General features: G+C 48.2%; 1 pseudogene; it reads left to right on the top strand.

Moving 5' to 3' along the window:
• The window catches only part of LOC109909509 (homeobox protein cut-like 1), a 122,523-nt pseudogene that overhangs the window by 66,266 nt on the left and 32,073 nt on the right, over window positions 1–24,184 (top strand).

Genomic DNA, 24,184 nt, shown 5'->3' with positions numbered 1-24,184 from the left:
GCTCAGCGTGAGAGACTCAGCGTGATTGAATTGAAACAGCTCAGAGTGAGTGATTTGGAAAAGCTCAGAGTGAGTGAATTGGAACAGCTCAGAGTGAGTGAATTGGAACAGCTCAGAGTGAGTGAATTGGAACAGCTCGGCCTGAGAGAATTGGAACAGCTCAGAGTGAGAGAATTGGAACAGCTCAGCATGAGAGACTCAGCGTGAGTGAATTGGAACAGCTCAGAGTGAGAGAATTGGAACAGCTCAGCGTGAGAGAATTGGAACAGCTCAGCGTGAGAGACTCAGTGTGAGTGAATTGGAACAGCTCAGCATGAGAGACTCAGCGTGAGTGAATTGGAACAGCTCAGCGTGAGAGACTCAGCGTGAGGGAATTGGAACAGCACAGCGTGAGAGACTCAGCCTGAGTGAATTGGAACAGCTCGGCCTGAGAGACTCAGCGTGAGGGAATTGGAACAGCTCAGCGTGAGAGACTCAGCGTGAGTGAATTGGAACAGCTCAGAGTGAGTGAATTGGAACAGCTCAGAGTGAGTGAATTGGAACAGCTCAGAGTGAGTGAATTGGAACAGCTCAGCGTGAGTGAATTGGAACAGCTCAGCGTGAGAGACTCAGCGTGAGGGAATTGGAACAGCACAGCATGAGAGACTCAGCCTGAGTGAATTGGAACAGCTCGGCCTGAGAGACTCAGCGTGAGGGAATTGGAACAGCTCCGCGTGAGAGACTCAGCCTGAGTGAATTGGAACAGCTCGCTCAGCGTGAGGGAATTGGAACAGCTCAGCGTGAGAGACTCAGCATGAGTGAATTGGAACAGCTCAGAGTGAGTGAATTGGAACAGCTCAGAGTGAGAGAATTGGAACAGCTCAGCGTGAGAGACTCAGCGTGAGTGAATTGGAACAGCTCAGCGTGAGAGAATTGGAACAGCTCAGCGTGAGAGACTCAGCGTGAGTGAATTGGAACAGCTCAGCGTGAGAGAATTGGAACAGCTCAGCGTGAGAGACTCAGTGTGAGTGAATTGGAACAGCTCAGCGTGAGAGACTCAGCGTGAGTGAATTGGAACAGCTCAGCGTGAGAGACTCAGCGTGAGGGAATTGGAACAGCACAGCGTGAGAGACTCAGCGTAAGGGAATTGGAACAGCTCAGCGTGAGAGAATTGGAACAGCTCAGCGTGAGAGAATTGGAACAGCTCAGAGTGAGGGAATTGGAACAGCTCAGCGTGAGAGACTCAGCGTGAGGGAATTGGAACAGCTCAGCGTGAGGTAATTGGAACAGCTCAGCGTGAGAGACTCAGCGTGAGTGAATTGGAACAGCTCAGAGTGAGAGAATTGGAACAGCTCAGAGTGAGTGAATTGGAACAGCTCAATAGTGGCAGCTTCCTATTCTGAAATTGATTCTTCTACTCCCTCAACCTGAAAGGAAAGGGGATATTTCAACCCCAAAACACGCAGTGTAACCCCCCCCCCCCACACACACACACACACACACACTCAGAGAGAAACCCTCAGCAGGGGACATTGATCCCAGCAACCTAAATGTTTAAGGTTGTGCTAAGCAAGGACAGGGTAAGGGGTCTCTGAGAGAACTCTATTGATTATGTGTCAGAGCTGGGAGAATGGAGTTTCAATCAATCACACACACTCACTCACTCACTCACTCACACACTCACACACTCACTCACTCCCACACTCACACACTCACTCACTCCCACACTCACACACTCACTCACTCACACACACACTCACTCACTCACTCACTCACTCACACACACTTTCAAGTCCCTCGGATGAGCACCTGATTCCCCTTTTCGTTTCAAGCTGGGGTGAATCGTGTTTATAATATTCCTTTCATCCTGGTCTAGAGGTGACTATTAAAGCCCTGAAGGAGAAGATCCGGGACTATGAGCAGTCCCTGAAGAACCAGGCTGAGAACCTGGTCCAGAAGAAACAGGTTCAGCTCCACAATGACCATGCAGAGAAGGAGAGGTGAGTTACGGTATCTACTAGGAATATAGAGAGGAGAGTTACAGTATCTACTAGGAATATAGAGAGGAGAGGAGAGTTACAGTATCTACTAGGAATATAGAGAGGAGAGGAGAGTTACAGTATCTACTAGGAATATAGAGAGGAGAGGAGAGTTACAGTATCTACTAGGAATATAGAGAGGAGAGTTACAGTATCTACTGGGAATATAGAGAGGAGAGGAGAGTTACAGTATCTACTAGGACTATAGAGAGGAGAGGAGAGTTACAGTATCTACTAGGACTATAGAGAGGAGGGTTACAGTATCTACTAGGAATATAGAGAGGAGGGTTACAGTATCTACTAGGAATATAGAGAGGAGAGTTACAGTATCTACTAGGACTATAGAGAGGAGAGGAGAGTTACAGTATCTACTAGGAATATAGAGAGGAGAGGAGAGTTACAGTATCTACTAGGAATATAGAGAAGAGAGGAGGGTTACAGTATCTACTAGGAATATAGAGAGGAGGGTTACAGTATCTACTAGGAATATAGAGAGGAGAGTTACAGTATCTACTAGGAATATAGAGAGGAGAGTTACAGTATCTACTAGGAATATAGAGAGGAGAGGAGAGTTACAGTATCTACTAGGAATATAGAGAGGAGGGTTACAGTATCTACTAGGAATATAGAGAGGAGAGGAGAGTTACAGTATCTACTAGGAATATAGAGAGGAGAGGAGAGTTACAGTATCTACTGGGAATATAGAGAGGAGAGGAGAGTTACAGTATCTACTAGGAATATAGAGAGGAGAGGAGAGTTACAGTATCTACTAGGACTATAGAGAGGAGAGTTACAGTATCTACTAGGAATATAGAGAGGAGAGTTACAGTATCTACTAGGAATATAGAGAGGAGAGGAGGGTTACAGTATCTACTAGGAATATAGAGAGGAGAGTTACAGTATCTACTAGGAATATAGAGAGGAGAGTTACAGTATCTACTGGGAATATAGAGAGGAGAGGAGAGTTACAGTATCTACTAGGAATATAGAGAGGAGAGGAGAGTTACAGTATCTACTGGGAATATAGAGAGGAGAGTTACAGTATCTACTAGGAATATAGAGAGGATAGTTACAGTATCTACTGGGAATATAGAGAGGAGAGTTACAGTATCTACTGGGAATATAGAGAGGTGAGTTACAGTATCTACTAGGAATATAGAGGGGAGAGTTACAGTATCTACTGGGAATATAGAGAGGAGAGGAGAGTTACAGTATCTACTAGGAATATAGAGAGGAGAGGTGAGTTACAGTATCTACTAGGAATATAGAGAGGAGAGGAGAGTTACAGTATCTACTGGGAATATAGAGAGGAGAGGAGGGTTACAGTATCTACTGGGAATATAGAGAGGAGAGGAGAGTTACAGTATCTACTAGGAATATAGAGAGGAGAGTTACAGTATCTACTAGGACTATAGAGAGGAGAGTTACAGTATCTACTAGGAATATAGAGAGGAGAGGAGAGTTACAGTATCTACTAGGAATATAGAGAGGAGAGGAGAGTTACAGTATCTACTAGGAATATAGAGAGGAGAGTTACAGTATCTACTGGGAATATAGAGAGGAGAGTTACAGTATCTACTGGGAATATAGAGAGGAGAGGAGAGTTACAGTATCTACTAGGAATATAGAGAGGAGAGTTACAGTATCTACTAGGAATATAGAGAGGAGAGTTACAGTATCTACTGGGAATATAGAGAGGAGAGGAGAGTTACAGTATCTACTAGGAATATAGAGAGGAGAGGAGAGTTACAGTATCTACTAGGAATATAGAGAGGAGAGTTACAGTATCTACTAGGAATATAGAGAGGAGAGGTGAGTTACAGTATCTACTAGGAATATAGAGAGGAGAGGAGAGTTACAGTATCTACTAGGAATATAGAGAGGAGAGGTGAGTTACAGTATCTACTAGGAATATAGAGAGGAGAGGTGAGTTACAGTATCTACTAGGAATATAGAGAGGAGAGGAGAGTTACAGTATCTACTAGGAATATAGAGAGGAGAGGAGAGTTACAGTATCTACTAGGAATATAGAGAGGAGAGTTACAGTATCTACTGGGAATATAGAGAGGAGAGTTACAGTATCTACTGGGAATATAGAGAGGAGAGGAGAGTTACAGTATCTACTAGGAATATAGAGAGGAGAGTTACAGTATCTACTAGGAATATAGAGAGGAGAGTTACAGTATCTACTGGGAATATAGAGAGGAGAGGAGAGTTACAGTATCTACTAGGAATATAGAGAGGAGAGTTACAGTATCTACTAGGACTATAGAGAGGAGAGTTACAGTATCTACTAGGAATATAGAGAGGAGAGGAGAGTTACAGTATCTACTAGGAATATAGAGAGGAGAGGAGAGTTACAGTATCTACTAGGAATATAGAGAGGAGAGTTACAGTATCTACTGGGAATATAGAGAGGAGAGTTACAGTATCTACTGGGAATATAGAGAGGAGAGGAGAGTTACAGTATCTACTAGGAATATAGAGAGGAGAGTTACAGTATCTACTAGGAATATAGAGAGGAGAGTTACAGTATCTACTGGGAATATAGAGAGGAGAGGAGAGTTACAGTATCTACTAGGAATATAGAGAGGAGAGGAGAGTTACAGTATCTACTAGGAATATAGAGAGGAGAGTTACAGTATCTACTAGGAATATAGAGAGGAGAGGTGAGTTACAGTATCTACTAGGAATATAGAGAGGAGAGGAGAGTTACAGTATCTACTAGGAATATAGAGAGGAGAGGTGAGTTACAGTATCTACTAGGAATATAGAGAGGAGAGGTGAGTTACAGTATCTACTAGGAATATAGAGAGGAGAGGAGAGTTACAGTATCTACTAGGAATATAGAGAGGAGAGGAGAGTTACAGTATCTACTAGGAATATAGAGAGGAGAGTTACAGTATCTACTGGGAATATAGAGAGGAGAGTTACAGTATCTACTGGGAATATAGAGAGGAGAGGAGAGTTACAGTATCTACTAGGAATATAGAGAGGAGAGTTACAGTATCTACTAGGAATATAGAGAGGAGAGTTACAGTATCTACTGGGAATATAGAGAGGAGAGGAGAGTTACAGTATCTACTAGGAATATAGAGAGGAGAGGAGAGTTACAGTATCTACTAGGAATATAGAGAGGAGAGTTACAGTATCTACTAGGAATATAGAGAGGAGAGGTGAGTTACAGTATCTACTAGGAATATAGAGAGGAGAGGAGAGTTACAGTATCTACTAGGAATATAGAGAGGAGAGGTGAGTTACAGTATCTACTAGGAATATAGAGAGGAGAGGTGAGTTACAGTATCTACTAGGAATATAGAGAGGAGAGGAGAGTTACAGTATCTACTGGGAATATAGAGAGGAGAGTTACAGTATCTACTAGGAATATAGAGAGGAGAGTTACAGTATCTACTGGGAATATAGAGAGGAGAGTTACAGTATCTACTGGGAATATAGAGAGGAGAGTTACAGTATCTACTAGGAATATAGAGAGGAGAGTTACAGTATCTACTAGGAATATAGAGAGGAGAAGGAGAGGGGAGTTGGAACAACGAAGCCTACACAGCAGCTATGCAGTGAAGAACACGTGTCCAGACTTATTTCCTGTTTGTCAATGTAACTATTATGGAGGCTCGGGTCTCTTCCTCTATGTTGAGCACTCACTTCCTGTGTCTCAGAAGGCCAGTATATGGATGGCACCTCTGACACGTATGTGAGAATCTGTCTGTGGATATTAATATATACCACTCTGTGGTATTTTTCCAGCAACGCCTTAAAAGCCACAACTTTATTAGCTAAAATTATTATTATCCAAGATGGCGTAGCAGTCAGACGTCTTTTGTCCTCGTCTTGTCGTGTCCCGTGTATATATATTTTTCTGCGCATATATATATATATATTTTTTTTTTCTAAACTAAACTTGAAAACACTCTCCTGCAACCCGCCTAACCCAAAGTGGTGCGGATCTGTTTTTTTCTGAAGTATCTTATTAACCTTAAACCTGAAATCCCCACAAGAGGCTAGTCAGCTAACCACTGCTAGCGATCATCAGCTAACCTGTAGCCCGGAAAGCTCTCGCCAGTTTGTACAACGCGACTCAAACCAGAGAATACCGGACCTATTTTCTCTCCATATCCCCAGATTCCTACCGCAAGATATGGATATTTTCACCTGGATCGTCGCAGCTAGCTAGCTGCTATCTGAGTACTGGCTAACGTCGGTCCCGGAGCAAGCACAGATTAGCCTGGAGCTAGCCCATGCTAGGCTCTTTCTCCCGGCTAGCTAAAGACGCCCATCAACCACTACCCGGACACCTTCTACTGCCGGTACGGGTCACGGAACCCCACCGATCCTTCACGACTGGACTACGACGTAATCTACTCGAGGGGGTACTCAACTGGCCTCTACATCGCAAACACCCCTGAATGCCCATCCGCTAGCCGCTAGCTGCGAGCTGTCTAGAGCATAATGGACTGTTAGCTGTATAGATCCAGCCATTTTCGTGGGCCACTATACATATTTTGCCAACTGGAATTGGACACCTCTGCTACTCAGAACCCTACTATCCATCACGACTGGTCTATCGACGTCACCGCATGCAGAGGCCAAAACAGACTTTCCTCCATCGAGACGTCCCTCTAAGGCCCTTCTGCTAGCTTGCTAGCCCCGGTCTACTAGCTTGTAGCCCCGGTCTACTAGCTTGCTAGCCCCGGTCTACTAGCTTGCTAGCCCCGGTCTACTAGCTTGCTAGCCCCGGTCTACTAGCTTGCTAGCCCCGGTCTACTAGCTTGCTAGCCCCGGTCTACTAGCTTGCTAGCCCCGGTCTGCTAGCTTGTAGCCCCGGTCTACTAGCTTGTAGCCCCGGCTAACTGTCTGAATTGCCGTGTCTCCAGTCAGCCCAACCACTCACTAGACCCCTATGATCACCCGGCTACACATGCCTCTCCCTAATATCAATATGCCTCGTCCGTCCAGTACTCTCCTGGTTAGTGATTACTGTCTTATTTCACTGTAGATTCTCTAGCCCTGCTCAATATGCCTTAACCTACCATTTAGTTCCACCTCCCACATATGCGATGACATCACCTGGTTTAAGCATCTCTAGAGACAATATCTCTCTCATCATTACTCAATGCCTAGGTTTACCTCCACTATATTCACATCCTACCATACCTCTGTCTGTACATTATGCCTTGAATCTATTCTCTTACGCCCAGAAACCTGCTCCTTTTACTCTGCTCTGAACGCACTAAACAACCAGTTCTTTTAGCCTTTAGCCGTACCCTCATCCTACTCCTCCTCTGTTCCTCTGGTGTTATAGAGGGTAATCCAGGCCCTGCAGTGCCTAGCTCCACTCCTTCTTCCCAGGTGCTCTCATTTGTTGACTTCTGTAACTGCAAAAGCCTTGGACCCCAAAATCTGGACCCCTACAAATCAGCAGGGCTCGACAATCTGGACCCTCTCTTTCTAAAATGGTCTGACAAAATTGTTGCAACCCCTATTACTAGCCTGTTCAACCACTTTCGTATTATCTGAGATCCCCAAAGATTGGAATGCTGCCCCGGTCATCCCCCTCTTCAAAGAGGGAGACAATCTAGACCCAAACTGCTACAGACCTATATCTATTCTACCCTGCCTTTCTAAGGTCTTCAAAGGCCAAGTTCACAAACAGATTAACAAACATTTCGAATCCCCCCTTACCTTCTCCGCTATGCAATCTGGTTTCCGAGCTGGTCATGGGTGCACCTCAGCCACGCTCAAGGTCCTAAACGATATCATAACCGCCATCGATAAGAGACGATACTGCGCAGCCGTATTCATCGACCTGGCCAAGGCTTTTTACTGTCAATCACCGTATTCTTATCAGCAGACTCAACAGCCTTGGTTTCTCTAATGGCTGCCTCGCCTGCTTGACCAACCACTTCTCTCATAGAGGTCAGTGTGTCAAATCGGAGGGCCTGTTGTCCGGACCTCTGGCTGTCTCTATGGGGGTGCCACAGGGTTAAATTCTTGGACCGACTCTCTTCTCTGTATACATCAATGATGTCTCTCTTGCTGCTGGTGATTCTCTGATCCACCTCTACGCAGACGACACCATTCTGTATACATCTGGCCCTTCGTTGGACACTGTGTTAACTAACCTCCAGACAAGCTTTAATGCCATACAACTCTCCTTCCGTGGCCTCCAACTGCTCTTAAATGCTAGTAAAACTAAATGCATGCTCTTCAACCGATCGCTGACCGCACCTGCCCGTCCAGCATCACCACTCTGGACGGTTCTGACTTATAATATGTGACCAACTACAGATACCTAGGTGTCTGGTTAGACTGTAAACTCTCCTTCCAGACTCACATTAAACATCTCCAATCCAAAATGTAATCTAGAATCGGCTTCCTATTTCGTAACAAAGCATCCTTCACTCATGGTGCCAAACATACCCCCTTATTTTGGCCGCCTCTCCTTCTAGTTCTCTGCTGCCAATGACTGGAACGAACTGCAAAAATCTCTGAAACTGGAAACACTTATCTCCCGCACTAGCTTTAAGCACCAGCTGTCAGAGCAGCTCACAGATCACTGCACCTGTGCATAGCCCATCTGTTAACAGCCCATCCAACTACCTCATCCCCATACTGTATTTATTTATTTATCTTGCTCCTTTGCACCCCAGTATCTCTACTTGCACATTCATCTTCTGCACATCTACCATTCCAGTGTTTAATTGCTATATTGTAACTACATCGCCACCATGGCCTATTTATTGCCTTACCTCTCTTATCTCACCTCATTTGCACTTGCTGTATATAGACTTTTTCTACTGTATTTATTGACTGTATGTTTGTTTATTCCATGTGTTACTCTGTGTTGTTGTTTGTGTCGAACTGCTTTGCTTTATCTTGGCCAGGTCGCAGTTGTAAATGAGAACTTGTTCTCAACTGGCGTCTACCTGGTTAAATAAAGGTGATCTGGTCTACCTGGTTAAATAAAGGTGATCTGGTCTACCTGGTTAAATAAAGGTGATCTGGCCTACCCGGTTAAATAAAGGTGATCTGGCCTACCTGGTTAAATAAAGGTGATCTGGCCTACCTGGTTAAATAAAGGTGATCTGGCCTACCTGGTTAAATAAAGGTGAAATTAAATTATCTATTGGTCAGGAACTATTGAACTATATCTATTGGTGTAGAACGGCCAGGGAACCATGGTGACCAGACATTACTGCCGAATACAGCATTTAATGAGAAGTGGTTTGTTGTTTTTAAGGAGAATACAGGCTGAGAAATGGTGGTATAATAGAGAATTGTTACAGTTTCCATGGTTATAGAATTGAACAGAAAGGGAGTTTTGAGGGGGCTGAAGTAACGCCATCTCAATGACCCGATGTCTTAATTGCTTTGAATGACTCTCTCTCCCCATCTCTCCATCTCTCTCTGTCTCTCTCCCATCCCTCCATCTCTCTCTCTCTCTCTCTCCCCATCCCTCCATCTCTCTGTCTCTCTCCCATCCCTCCATCTCTCTGTCTCTCTCCCCATCCCTCCATCTCTCTCTGTCTCTCTCCCATCCCTCCATCTCTCTCTCTCTCTCTCTCTCTCTCTCCTCTCTCTCTCTCTCTCTCTCTCTCCCCACCCCTCCATCTCTCTCTGTCTCTCCCATCCCTCCATCTCTCTCTGTCTCTCTCCCCATCCCTCCCTCCATCTCTCTCTGTCTCTCTCCCCATCCATCCATCTCTCCCTGTCTCTCTCCCCATCCCTCCATCTCTCTGTCTCTCTCCCATCCCTCCATCTCTCTCTGTCTCTCTCCCCATCCCTCCCTCCATCTCTCCCTGTCTCTCTCCCCATCCCTCCATCTCTCTGTCTCTCTCCCCATCCCTCCCTCCATCTCTCTCTGTCTCTCTCCCCATCCCTCCATCTCTCTGTCTCTCTCCCCATCCCTCCATCTCTCTCTGTCTCTCTCCCCATCCCTCCCTCCATCTCTCTCTGTCTCTCTCCCCATCCCTCCCTCCATCTCTCTCTGTCTCTCTCCCCATCCCTCCATCTCTCTCTCTCTCCCCATCCATCCCTCCATCTCTTTCTGTCTCTCTCCCCTTCCCTCCATCTCTCTCTGTCTCTCTCCCCATCCATCCCTCCATCTCTCTCTGTCTCTCCCCATCCATCCCTCCATCTCTCTCTGTCTCTCCCCATCCCTCCATCTCTCTCTCTGTCTCTCTCCCCATCCCTCCATCTCTCTCTGTCTCTCTCCCCTTCCCTCCATCTCTCTCTGTCTCTCTCCCCTTCCCTCCATCTCTCTGTCTCTCTCCCCATCCCTCCATCTCTCTGTCTCTCTCCCCATCCCTCCATCTCTCTCTGTCTCTCTCCCCATCCCTCCATCTCTCTCTGTCTCTCTCCCCTTCCCTCCCTCCATCTCTCCCTGTCTCTCTCCCCATCCTCCCTCCATCTCTCTGTCTCTCTCCCCATCCCTCCCTCCATCTCTCTGTCTCTCTCCCCATCCCTCCATCTCTCTGTCTCTCTCCCCATCCCTCCATCTCTCTCTGTCTCTCTCCCCATCCCTCCATCTCTCTCTGTCTCTCTCCCCATCCATCCCTCCATCTCTTTCTGTCTCTCCCCATCCATCCCTCCATCTCTCTCTGTCTCTCCCCATCCCTCCATCTCTCTCTGTCTCTCTCCCCATCCCTCCATCTCTCTCTGTCTCTCTCCCCTTCCCTCCATCTCTCTCTGTCTCTCTGCCCTTCCCTCCATCTCTCTCTGTCTCTCTCCCCATCCCTCCATCTCTCTGTCTCTCTCCCCATCCCTCCATCTCTCTGTCTCTCTCCCCATCCCTCCATCTCTCTGTCTCTCCCCATCCCTCCCTCCATCTCTCTCTGTCTCTCTCCCCTTCCCTCCATCTCTCTCTGTCTCTCTCCCCATCCCTCTCTCCATCTCTCTCTGTCTCTATCCCCATCCCTCCCTCCATCTCTCTCTGTCTCTCTCTCCCCCTTCCCTCCATCTCTCTCTGTCTCTCTCCCCATCCCTCCATCTCTCTCTGTCTCTCTCCCCATCCCTCCATCTCTCTCTGTCTCTCTCCCCTTCCCTCCATCTCTCTCTGTCTCTCTCTCCATCCATCCATCTCTCTGTCTCTCTCCCCATCCCTCCATCTCTCTGTCTCTCCCCATCCCTCCATCTCTCTGTCTCTCTCTCTCCCCATCCCTCCATCTCTCTGTCTCTCTCCCATCCCTCCATCTCTCTGTCTCTCTCCCCATCCCTCCATCTCTCTCTGTCTCTCTCCCATCCCTCCATCTCTCTCTCTCTCTCTCTCTCTCTCTCTCTCTCCTCTCTCTCTCTCTCTCTCCCCACCCCTCCATCTCTCTCTGTCTCTCCCATCCCTCCATCTCTCTCTGTCTCTCTCCCCATCCCTCCCTCCATCTCTCTCTGTCTCTCTCCCCATCCATCCATCTCTCCCTGTCTCTCTCCCCATCCCTCCATCTCTCTGTCTCTCTCCCCATCCCTCCATCTCTCTCTGTCTCTCTCCCCATCCCTCCCTCCATCTCTCCCTGTCTCTCTCCCCATCCCTCCATCTCTCTGTCTCTCTCCCCATCCCTCCCTCCATCTCTCTCTGTCTCTCTCCCCATCCCTCCATCTCTCTGTCTCTCTCCCCATCCCTCCATCTCTCTCTGTCTCTCTCCCCATCCCTCCCTCCATCTCTCTCTGTCTCTCTCCCCATCCCTCCCTCCATCTCTCTCTGTCTCTCTCCCCATCCCTCCATCTCTCTCTCTCTCCCCATCCATCCCTCCATCTCTTTCTGTCTCTCTCCCCTTCCCTCCATCTCTCTCTGTCTCTCTCCCCATCCATCCCTCCATCTCTCTCTGTCTCTCCCCATCCATCCCTCCATCTCTCTCTGTCTCTCCCCATCCCTCCATCTCTCTCTGTCTCTCTCCCCATCCCTCCATCTCTCTCTGTCTCTCTCCCCTTCCCTCCATCTCTCTCTGTCTCTCTCCCCTTCCCTCCATCTCTCTGTCTCTCTCCCCATCCCTCCATCTCTCTGTCTCTCTCCCCATCCCTCCATCTCTCTCTGTCTCTCTCCCCTTCCCTCCCTCCATCTCTCCCTGTCTCTCTCCCCATCCCTCCCTCCATCTCTCTGTCTCTCTCCCCATCCCTCCCTCCATCTCTCTGTCTCTCTCCCCATCCCTCCATCTCTCTCTGTCTCTCTCCCCATCCCTCCCTCCATCTCTCTCTGTCTCTCTCTCTCTCACCCCATCCCTCCGTCTCTCTCTGTCTCTCTCCTCATCCCTCCATCTCTTTCTGTCTCTCTCCCCATCCCTCCCTCCATCTCTTTCTGTCTCTCTCCCCATCCCTCCCTCCCTCCATCTCTCTCTGTCTCTCTCCCCATCCCTCCATCTCTCTCTGTCTCTCTTCCATCCCTCCATCTCTCTCTGTCTCTCTTCCCATCCCTCCATCTCTTTCTGTCTCTCCCCACCCCTCCATCTCTCGCTGTCTCTCCCTATCCCTTCCATCTCTCGCTGTCTCTCCCTATCCCTCCATCTCTCGCTGTCTCTCCCTATCCCTCCATCTCTCGCTGTCTCTCCCTATCCCTCCATCTCTCGCTGTCTCTCCCCATCCCTCCATCTCTCTCCCATCCCTCCATCTCTCGCTGTCTCTCTCCCATCCCTCCATCTCTCTCTGTCTCTCTCCCCATCCCTCCCTCCATCTCTCTCTGTCTCTCTCCCCATCCATCCATCTCTCCCTGTCTCTCTCCCCATCCCTCCATCTCTCTGTCTCTCTCCCCATCCCTCCATCTCTCTCTGTCTCTCTCCCCATCCCTCCCTCCATCTCTCCCTGTCTCTCTCCCCATCCCTCCATCTCTCTGTCTCTCTCCCCATCCCTCCCTCCATCTCTCTCTGTCTCTCTCCCCATCCCTCCATCTCTCTGTCTCTCTCCCCATCCCTCCATCTCTCTCTGTCTCTCTCCCCATCCCTCCCTCCATCTCTCTCTGTCTCTCTCCCCATCCCTCCCTCCATCTCTCTCTGTCTCTCTCCCCATCCCTCCATCTCTCTCTCTCTCCCCATCCATCCCTCCATCTCTTTCTGTCTCTCTCCCCTTCCCTCCATCTCTCTCTGTCTCTCTCCCCATCCATCCCTCCATCTCTCTCTGTCTCTCCCCATCCATCCCTCCATCTCTCTCTGTCTCTCCCCATCCCTCCATCTCTCTCTGTCTCTCTCCCCATCCCTCCATCTCTCTCTGTCTCTCTCCCCTTCCCTCCATCTCTCTCTGTCTCTCTCCCCTTCCCTCCATCTCTCTGTCTCTCTCCCCATCCCTCCATCTCTCTGTCTCTCTCCCCATCCCTCCATCTCTCTCTGTCTCTCTCCCCTTCCCTCCCTCCATCTCTCCCTGTCTCTCTCCCCATCCCTCCCTCCATCTCTCTGTCTCTCTCCCCATCCCTCCCTCCATCTCTCTGTCTCTCTCCCCATCCCTCCATCTCTCTCTGTCTCTCTCCCCATCCCTCCCTCCATCTCTCTCTGTCTCTCTCTCTCTCACCCCATCCCTCCGTCTCTCTCTGTCTCTCTCCTCATCCCTCCATCTCTTTCTGTCTCTCTCCCCATCCCTCCCTCCATCTCTTTCTGTCTCTCTCCCCATCCCTCCCTCCCTCCATCTCTCTCTGTCTCTCTCCCCATCCCTCCATCTCTCTCTGTCTCTCTTCCCATCCCTCCATCTCTCTCTGTCTCTCTTCCCATCCCTCCATCTCTTTCTGTCTCTCCCCACCCCTCCATCTCTCGCTGTCTCTCCCTATCCCTCCATCTCTCGCTGTCTCTCCCTATCCCTCCATCTCTCGCTGTCTCTCCCTATCCCTCCATCTCTCGCTGTCTCTCCCTATCCCTCCATCTCTCGCTGTCTCTCCCCATCCCTCCATCTCTCTCCCATCCCTCCATCTCTCGCTGTCTCTCCCTATCCCTCCATCTCTCGCTGTCTCTCCCCATCCCTCCATCTCTCTCCCATCCCTCCATCTCTCTCCCATCCCTCCATCTCTCGCTGTCTCTCCCCATCCCTCCATCTCTCTCTGTTTCCAGAAAGCTCCAGGAGAGCCAGGACTCCATGTCCTCTAAGCTGGTTGAGGCTGACCACAAGGCCCAGGCCTTACAGACAGGTAGCTACCAGTCCATTCACTACCTGTCCTGTATCTGTCACACACACCGTTGGCCTGACTAATAGCTGTTGTCTCTTGGCTGTTTTTCAGCTCTTGAAACAACTCAGGCAGAGCTCTTTGATCTGAAGACCAAGTATGACGAGGACTGCACAGCAAAGTGAGTTTCAGCTGACCTTGGTTGTGGTTGGGTGTGGTTGGGGGTGTGTGTATGTGTGTGTGTGTGTGTGTGTGTGTGGTTGGGTGTGGTTGGGTGTGGTTGGGAGTGGTTGGGTGTGGTTGGGGGTGTGGTTGGGGGTGGTTGGGTGGGGGTGGGGGTGGGGGTGTGTGTGTGTGTGTCTGTGTGATTGGGTGTGTGTGTGTGTGTGTGTGGTTGGTTGTGTGGTTAGTTGTGTGTGTGTGTGTGTGTGTGGTTGGGTGTGTGTGTGGTTGGGTTTGTGTGGTTGGTTGTGTGTGTGTGTGTGTGTGTGGTTGGGTTTGTGTGTGTGGTTGTGTGTGTGTGTGTGTGTGTGTGTGTGTGTGTGTGTGTGTGTGTTCTTCACTGTAATCCTTAGGCAGAGTGTGGTCTCATGGTCCTCGTGTGTGTGAACATTTCTCTCCATCACTTGCTGCTGTGATTATTTCCCAGTCACTACATCTCTCCCTCTGAGGTCACCAAGCGATTAGGAATCTCCAGAGGAAAGCCCCAGAGTTGGACCTTCTCCTGCTGCTCAATGACAGCCTCGAAATCCAGGCTTTAGCAATACACTGTAAATACTGAGAGATTATATAGCATTTTATAAACTGGGTGGTTCAAGCCCTGAATGTTGATTGGCTGACAGCCGTGGTATATCAGACCGTATACCACGGGTAAAACAAAACATTTGATTGTACAGCTGTAAAGACGTTGGTAACCGGTTTATTATATTATATTATATATTATTATAGTAATAAGGCTCCTCGGGGGGGTGTTTGAGATATATGGCCAATATAGAGCTGCAAAACCTGGACCCGTACAAATCAGCTGGGCTTGACAATCTGGACCCTCTATTTCTGAAACTATCCGCCGCCATTGTCGCAACCCCTATTACCAGCCTGTTCAACCTCTCCTTCATATCGTCTGAGATCCCCAAGGATTGGAAAGCTGCCGCAGTCATCCCCCTCTTCAAAGGGGGAGACACCCTGGACCCAAACTGTTACAGACCTATATCCATCCTGTCCTGCCTATCTAAGGTCTTCGAAAGCCAAGTCAACAAACAGATCACTGATCTCGAATCCCACCGTACCTTCTCCGCTGTGCAATCTGGTTTCCGAGCCGTTCACGGATGCACCTCAGCCACGCTCAAGGTACTAAACGATATCATAACCGCCATTGATAAAAGACAGTACTGTGCGGCCATCTTCATCGACCTTGCCAAGGCTTTCGACTGTCAATCACCATATTCTTATCGGCAGACTCAGTAGCCTCGGTTTTTCGAATGACTGCCTTGCCTGGTTCACCAATTACTTTGCAGACAGAGTTCAGTGTGTCAAATCGGAGGGCATGCTGTCCGGTCCTCTGGCAGTCTCTATGGGGGTGCCACAGGGTTCAACCCTCGGGCCGACTCTTTTCTCTGTATATATCAATGATGTTGCTCTTGCTGCGGGCGATTCCCTGATCCACCTCCACGCAGACAACACCATTCTATATACTTCCGGCCCGTCCTTGGACACTGTGCTATCTAACCTCCAAACGAGCTTCAATGCCATACAACACTCCTTCCGTGGCCTCCAACTGCTCTTAAACGCTAGTAAAACCAAATGCATGCTTTTCAACCGTTCGCTGCCTGCACCCGCACGCCTGACCAGCATCACCACCCTGGATGGTTCCGACCTTGAATATGTGGACATCTATAAGTACCTAGGTGTCTGGCTAGACTGTAAACTCTCCTTCCAGACTCATATCAAACATCTCCAATCAAAAATCAAATCAAGAGTCGGCTTTCTATTCCGCAACAAAGCCTCCTTCACTCACGCCGCCAAACTTACCCTAGTAAAACTGACTATCCTACCTATCCTCGACTTCGGCGATGTCATCTACAAAATTGCTTCCAACACTCTACTCAGCAAACTGGATGCAGTTTATCACAGTGCCATCCGTTTTGTCACTAAAGCACCTTATACCACCCACCACTGCGACTTGTATGCTCTAGTCGGCTGGCCCTCGCTACATATTCGTCGCCAGACCCACTGGCTCCAGGTCATCTACAAGTCCATGCTAGGTAAAGCTCCGCCTTATCTCAGTTCACTGGTCACGATGGCAACACCCATCCGTAGCACGCGCTCCAGCAGGTGTATCTCACTGATCATCCCTAAAGCCAACACCTCATTTGGCCGCCTTTCGTTCCAGTTCTCTGCTGCCTGTGACTGGAACGAATTGCAAAAATCGCTGAAGTTGGAGACTTTTATCTCCCTCACCAACTTCAAACATCTGTTATCTGAGCAGCTAACCGATCGCTGCAGCTGTACATAGTCTATCGGTAAATAGCCCACCCATTTTTACCTACCTCATCCCAATACTGTTTTTATTTATTTACTTTTCTGCACTTTTGCACACGAATATCTCTACCTGTACATGACCATCTGATCATTTATCACTCCAGTGTTAATCTGCAAAATTGTAATTATTCGCCTACCTCCTCATGCCTTTTGCACACATTGTATATAGACTATTTTTTTTTCTACTGTGTTATTGACTTGTTAATTGTTTACTCCATGTGTAACTCTGTGTTGTCTGTTCACACTGCTATGCTTTATCTTGACCAGGTCGCAGTTGCAAATGAGAACTTGTTCTCAACTAGTCTACCTGGTTAAATAAAGGTGTTCTCAACTAGCCTACCTGGTTAAATAAAGGTGTTCTCAACTAGTCTACCTGGTTAAATAAAGGTGTTCTCAACTAGTCTACCTGGTTAAATAAAGGTGAAATAAAAAAATAAATAAAAATATCACGGCTAAGGGCTGTTCTGGACACTGCCTTCCTGTTCTGGACACTGCCTTCCTGTTCTGGACACTGCCTTCCTGTTCTGGACACTGCCTTCCTGTTCTGGACACTGCCTTCCTGTTCTGGACACTGCCTTCCTGTTCTGGACACTGCCTTCCTGTTCTGGACACTGCCTTCCTGTTCTGGACACTCCCTTCCTGTTCTGGACACTGCCTTCCTGTTCTGGACACTGCCTTCCTGTTCTGGACACTGCCTTCCTGTTCTGGACACTGCCTTCCTGTTCTGGACACTCCCTTCCTGTTCTGTATAAAGGGGGGCTATAAAGTGGGGGTTATAAATGGGGGGTATAAATGACCTCAGAGGGAGAGATGTAGTGACACACACACACACAGCTACACACACACACACACACACACACACCACACACACACACACACACACACACACACACACACACACAACATGAGTTTCAGAGTTGTGTTGATGCATGAATCATGAATCAGCAATATACAAATTGACTTAATTATTCATGCACTAACTAAATAATCACACAGAATTATACATAACAAACAAACAGTAGATATTTGGGTTACTACATGACACAAAGAAAAAGTCCCTAGTGGACTAACCCGATATGAAGGCTTGGTAGACAAAGGAAAGAGGTGGGGACTGAGAAAGAGCGGGAAAGACAAAGACTAAATGGATTCACTACACACAGTCTATAATTATACGAATTCAAATGCTAATCTTTTGCACATGAACGGGCCGCTCATTCGAGAATAATTGCAATGTATATATTTACGCCCGTATGTTGTTGTCTTCTCTGTTGGAATCGCTGGTCCGTCTGCTGGATAGAGAGAGAGTCTCTGGTTAACTTCCCCAGAAGTCACCATGTCCTTCGTGGTTGTAACATTGAATAGTGTCTGCTGTAATGGATACGTCAGGCGTGCAGATGGTCGGTCGTGGGATAGAATAGATGCTTCCGCGCGGTCGTCGGTATTCTCGTCCTAGACTTACGTAATTTCCTGCTGCAGACTAGTAATTATACGTCTAGGATTTGCTCTTATTCTGTGGTGAACGAAAGTCTCAGAGTTTAATAATTTCCAGCCGTGTAGTCAAAACTACAGCTGTATGTTCTCTGTGGCTGTCACGCCCTGACCTGAGTTCTCTTTGTTTTCTTTTATATATTTTGGTTGGGTCAGGGTGTGACGAGGGTGGTATGTGTGTTTTTGTCTCATCTAGGTTTTTTTTTACTGTCTAGGGGTTTTGTAGATTTATGGGGTTGTTTTCCATCTAGGTGTTTATGTAGGTCTATGGTTGCCTAGGTGTTTATCGTTGTCTCTGATTGGGAACCATATTTAGGCAGCCATCTTTTGTGGGTATTTTGTGGGTTATTGTCTATGTCTAGTTGTCTGTGTTTGCACTTTTCTTATATAGCGGTCGCGTTCGTCTTAATCGTTTTTTTTTGTTTTTTTTGTTTTAAGTGTTCTTCGTGTTCTTCATTCAATAAAGAAGAATGTATTCACACCACGCTACGCTTTGGTCCCCACGACGATCGTGACAATGGCCTATAGAACTGTAGCCATTCCAACATGGGGACTCCATCCCGGCGTTCTGACTTAATGTACATTTTTATAGGAAGTGGGTTTTATACTCTGTGGGAAAAAGGGGCGGTTCTATGACACCTGATGTCACGGGGGGGGGCGTGGCCACTGACGAGTTGAAACTTTACATCTTAACAAGTATCTCGTTTAGAAGGCCAACTTCCCCATTGCATCTTCTCATAAATAGTTTCATATTTACTCAATCATTTTATCCAACATCTAGATGTAAACCTGACAGCTGGTACACTTTTAAGAGATTAGACTTGTGTGTTTCCGGTCTTTCATGAGATCACCAAATGAAACACACGCATTCTCAAAAATAGAAATATTGTTTAATTATTCAAACTTTTGATTGTCTCTCTGTGTTCCACAGTTTACATTCCAATCTCGAACACTACAGAGCATAGGGGCAGAGTATTTTATGACCATCATAAAACAGCCGACTTCCCGCTCTCCCCCTCTGAGAGAGAGAGAGAGAGAGGAGAGAGAGAGAGAGAGAGAGAGAGAGAGAGAGAGAGAGAGAGAGAGAGAGAGAGGAGAGAGAGAGAGAGAGAGAGAGAGAGAGAGAGAGAGAGAGAGAGAGAGAGAGAGAGAGAGAGAGAGAGAGAGAGAGAGAGAGAGAGAGAGAGAGAGAGAGAGAGAGAGAGAGAGAGAGAGAGAGAGAGAGAGAGAGAGAGAGAGAGAGAGAGAGAGAGAGAGAGAGCACCCACTGTAACCTGATCCCTCAGATTATCACAGGAGAGTTATGACAGTTGAATTCATGCTTTTCAGGCTGTGTATTAGATGTGTGTGGTAGATGTGTGTGTATTAGATGTTGTAATGATCACTGTCCTGTGTGCCCCCTTAGTAACACCTTGATCCTCTACTTCCTCCTCCTCCTCAGGGCCGATGAGATTGAAATGGTGATGACCGATCTAGAGAGAGCCAATCAGGTTAGTTTCCACCCCTTTAGGGCCTTGGTCATTATTTGATATTATAAACTGGGTGGTTCGATCCCTGAATGCTGATTGGCTGACAGCGGAGGTATATCAGACCGTATACCACGGGTGTGACAAAGCATTTATTTAGACTCTTCTAATAATGTTGGTAACCAGTTTAATAGCAATAAGGCACCTCGGGGGTTTGTGATACACTATATATACAAAAGTATGCGGACACCAATTCAAATGACTGCATTCGGCTATTTCAGTCACACACGCTACTGAGCACACAGCCATGCAATCTCCATAGACAAACATTGGCAGTAGAATGGGCCTCACTGAAAGAGCTCAGTGACTTTCAACGTGACACTGTCATAGGATTCCACCTTTCCAACGAGTCAGTTTGTCAAATGTCTGCCCTGCTAGAGCTGCCCCCCGGGCAACTGTAAGTGCTGTTATTGTGAAGTGGAAACGTCTTGGAGCAACAACGGCTCATCCGTGAAGTGGTAGGCCACATTAGCTTACAGAGCGGTACCGCCGAGTGCTGAAGCATGTAGCGCATAAAAATGGTCTGTCCTCGGTTGCAACATTCCAAACTACCTCTGGAAGCAACGTCAGCACAAGAACTGTTTGTCAGGAGCTTCATGAAAAGTTTCCATGGTCGAGCACACAAGCCTAACATCACCATTCTCAAATGCCAAGCGTCGGAGGCTGGAGTGGTGTAAAACTCGCTGCCATTGGACTCTGGAGCAGTGGAAATGTGTTCTCTGGAGTGATGAATCACCCTTCACCATCTGGCAGTGGAAATGTGTTCTCTGGAGTGATGAATCACGCTTCACCATCTGGCAGTGGAAATGTGTTCTCTGGAGTGATGAATCACGCTTCACCATCTGGCAGTCCGATGGACGAATCTGAGTTAGGCAGATGCCTGGAGAACTCTACCTGCCTGAATGCATAGTGTAAAGTTTGGTGGAGGAGGAATAATGGTCTGGGGCTGTTTTTCATGGTTCGGGCCCCTTAGTTCCAGTGAAGGGAAATCTTAACGCTACAGCATACAATGACATTCTGCACGATTCTGTGCTTCCAACTTTGTGGCAACAGTTTGGGGAAGGACCTTTCCTGTTTCAGCATGACAAAAATGGTTTGTCGAGATCGGTGTGGAAGAAACTGGCCTGCACAGATCCCTGACCTCAACCCCATCGAACACCTTTGGGATGAATTGGAACGCCGACCGTGAGCCAGGCCTAATCTCCCAACATCAGTGCCTGACCTCACTAATGCTCTTGTGGCTGAATGGAAGCAAGTCCCCGCAGCAATGTTCCAACATCTAGTGGAAAGCCTTCCCAGAAGAGTGGAGGCTGTTATAGCAGCAATGTTCCATCATCTAGTGGAAAGCCTTCCCAGAAGGGTGGAGGCTGTTATAGCAGCAAAGGGGGGACCAACTCCATATTAATGCCCATGATTTTGGAATGAGATGTTCAACAAGCAGGTGTCCACATCCTGTATCCAGGTACTCCGCGTTGCGTCGTGCATTAGAACAACCCTTAACCATGGTATATTGGCCATACACCACACCCCCTCTGGCCTGATTGATTAAATGTAATTATGATATATTTCTGTGTGTTCGGTTAATGCTAGCCCCTGGGTTAATGCTAGCCACTGGGTTATTACTAGCCCCCCTGGGTTATTACTAGCCCCTGGGTTAATACTAGCCCCCCTGGGTTATTACTAGCCCCTGGGTTAATACTGGCCCCTGGGTTAATACTAGCCCCCCTGGGTTAATACTAGTCCCCCTGGGTTATTACTAGCCCCTTGGGTTATTACTAGCCCCCTTGGGTTATTACTAGCCCCTGGGTTATTACTAGCCCCTGGGTTATTAGTAGCCCCTGGGTTATTACTAACCCCTGGGTTATTACTAGCCCCCCTGGGTTATTACTAGCCCCTGGGTTATTACTAGCCCCTGGGTTATTAGTAGCCCCTGGGTTATTAGTAGCCCCTGGGTTATTACTAGCCCCTGGGTTATTACTAGCCCCTGGGTTATTAGTAGCCCATGGGTGATTACTAGCCCCTGGGTTATTACTAGCCCCTGGGTTATTACTAGCCCCTGGGTTATTAGTAGCCCCTGGGTGATTACTAGCCCCTGGGTTAATACTAGCCCCTGGGTTAATACTAGCCCCTGGGTGATACTAGGCCCTGGGTGATTACTAGCCCCTGGGTTAATACTAGCCCCCCCTGGGTTAATACAACACCCCGCCCCCTGGGTTATTACTAGCCCCCTGGGTTATTACTAGCCCCCCTGGGTTAATACACCCCCCCCCCCGGGTTAATGCTAGCCCCTGGGTTATTACTAGCCCCCCTGGGTTAATACTACACCCCCCCCTGGGTTAATACTAGCCCCTGGGTTATTACTAGACCCTGGGTTAATACTAGCCCCCCCGGGTTATTACTAGCCCCTGGGTTAATACTAGCCCCCCCTGGGTTAATACTAGCCCCCCTGGGTTATTACTAGCCCCTGGGTTGATACTAGCCCTCCTGGGTTATTACTAGCCCCTGGGTTAATACTAGCCCCTGGGTAATTACTAGCCCCTGAGTTAATACTAGCCCCTGGGTAATTACTGGCCCCTGGGTTATTACTAGCCCCCCCTGGGTTAATACTAGCCCCCCCTGGGTTATTACTAGCCCCCCTGGGTTAATACTAGCCCCCCCTGGGTTATTACTAGCCCCCCTGGGTTAATACTATCCCCCCCTGGGTTAATACTAGCCCCCCCTGGGTTAATACTAGCCCCTGGGTTATTACTAGCCCCTGGGTTGTTATTGATCTCCCCTGGGTTATTGCTAGCCTCCCCTGGGTTATTACTAGCCTCCCCTGGGTTATTACTAGCCTCCCCTGGGTTAATACTAGCCCCTGGGTTATTACTAGCCTCCCCTGGGTTATTACTTGCCTCCCCTGGGTTGTTATTGATCTCCCCTGGGTTGTTATTGATCTCCCCTGGGTTAATACTAGCCTCCCCTGGGTTGTTATTGATCTCCCCTGGGTTGTTATTGATCTCCCCTGGGTTGTTGCTGGCCCCTGGGTTATTACTTGCCTCCCCTGGGTTGTTATTGATCTCCCCTGGGTTGTTATTGATCTCCCCTGGGTTGTTGCTGGCCCCTGGGTTATTACTTGCCTCCCCTGGGTTGTTATTGATCTCCCCTGGGTTAATACTAGCCTCCCCTGGGTTGTTATTGATCTCCCCTGGGTTAATACTAGCCTCCCCTGGGTTGTTATTGATCTCCCCTGGGTTGTTATTGATCTCCCCTGGGTTAATACTAGCCTCCCCTGGGTTATTTCTAGTCTCCCCTGGGTTGTTGCTAGCCCCCACTGAGTTGTTGCTAGCCCCCACTGAGTTGTTGCTAGCCCCCACTGAGTTGTTGCTAGCCCCCACTGAGTTGTTGCTAGCCCCCACTGGGTTGTTGATAGCCCCCACTGAGTTGTTGCTAGCCCCCACTGAGTTGTTGCTAGCCCCCACTGAGTTGTTGCTAGCCCGTTACCTTCCTGAAAGGAAGTAAGAACTAACAGCTAGAGGTCGACCACAAGATCCTTCTCCAGAGCCTCTGAGTGGACACTATAGTGTGTTATCATGTTGAATATTGGTTTAAATGAAACACTAACACTCAATCATCCATAAGACCCCAAATAAGGAAGGAACTACCACTGGGAGGAACGTTAGGAGTTAGAAATATGAATCCAACGCCCCCTCTACCCCCTCGGCTCAGAGACCCCCTGTAGCCGAAAACGCCCAACTCTGTTCATGATAATAGATATTTAAGGGGGACTTTGGGGATGTCACTGATGTTAACATTCATTATTGAGATGACCTGGGGGATGACCTGGGGAGGGATAGCTAGCCACATTTCACATTTCAACAACACCCACATGGCACACACACACCATGTTGTTCTGCGTCCAGTAATACCTCAGAGGATGACATCATGCCTTTCAGTTCTCTTACACACACACACACACACACACACACACACACACACACACACACACACACACACACACACACACACACACACACACACGTTTAATATGTCCTGTGTAGACAGGAAACATCAAAACTGGGGAAACAGTAAACATGGATGTTCTCTCCATGGAGATTGCAGTCACCTCAGCTTGTAGTTCTGCCAGTTATAGTCAGTACTCTGCAGTCTGTCTCAGTACGGTCGCTCTGGTCTCAGTCCAGTGCAACTTCGGCTGTGTTAAGACAGACAGCTCACCTCTCTCTCTCTGCCTCTCTCTCTCTCTCTGCCTCTCTCTCTCTCTGCCTCTCTCTCTCTCTCTCTCTGCCTCTCTCTGCCTCTCTCTCTCTCTCTGCCTCTCTCTGCCTCTCTCTCTCTCTCTGCCTCTCTCTGCCTCTCTCTCTCTCTCTGCCTCTTTCTCTGCCTCTCTCTCTCTGCCTCTCTCTCTCTCTCTGCCTCTCTCTCTCTCTCTCTGCCTCTCTCTGCCTCTCTCTCTCTCTCTGCCTCTCTCTGCCTCTCTCTCTCTCTCTGCCTCTCTCTCTGCCTCTCTCTCTCTCTCTGCCTCTCTCTCT

This window comes from Oncorhynchus kisutch, linkage group LG18 (assembly GCF_002021735.2).
Source record: "Oncorhynchus kisutch isolate 150728-3 linkage group LG18, Okis_V2, whole genome shotgun sequence".
Classification (NCBI taxonomy): domain Eukaryota; kingdom Metazoa; phylum Chordata; class Actinopteri; order Salmoniformes; family Salmonidae; genus Oncorhynchus; species Oncorhynchus kisutch.
Note: the sequence above shows the minus strand (reverse complement) of the source record. Positions and strands in the feature narration are given on the sequence as shown.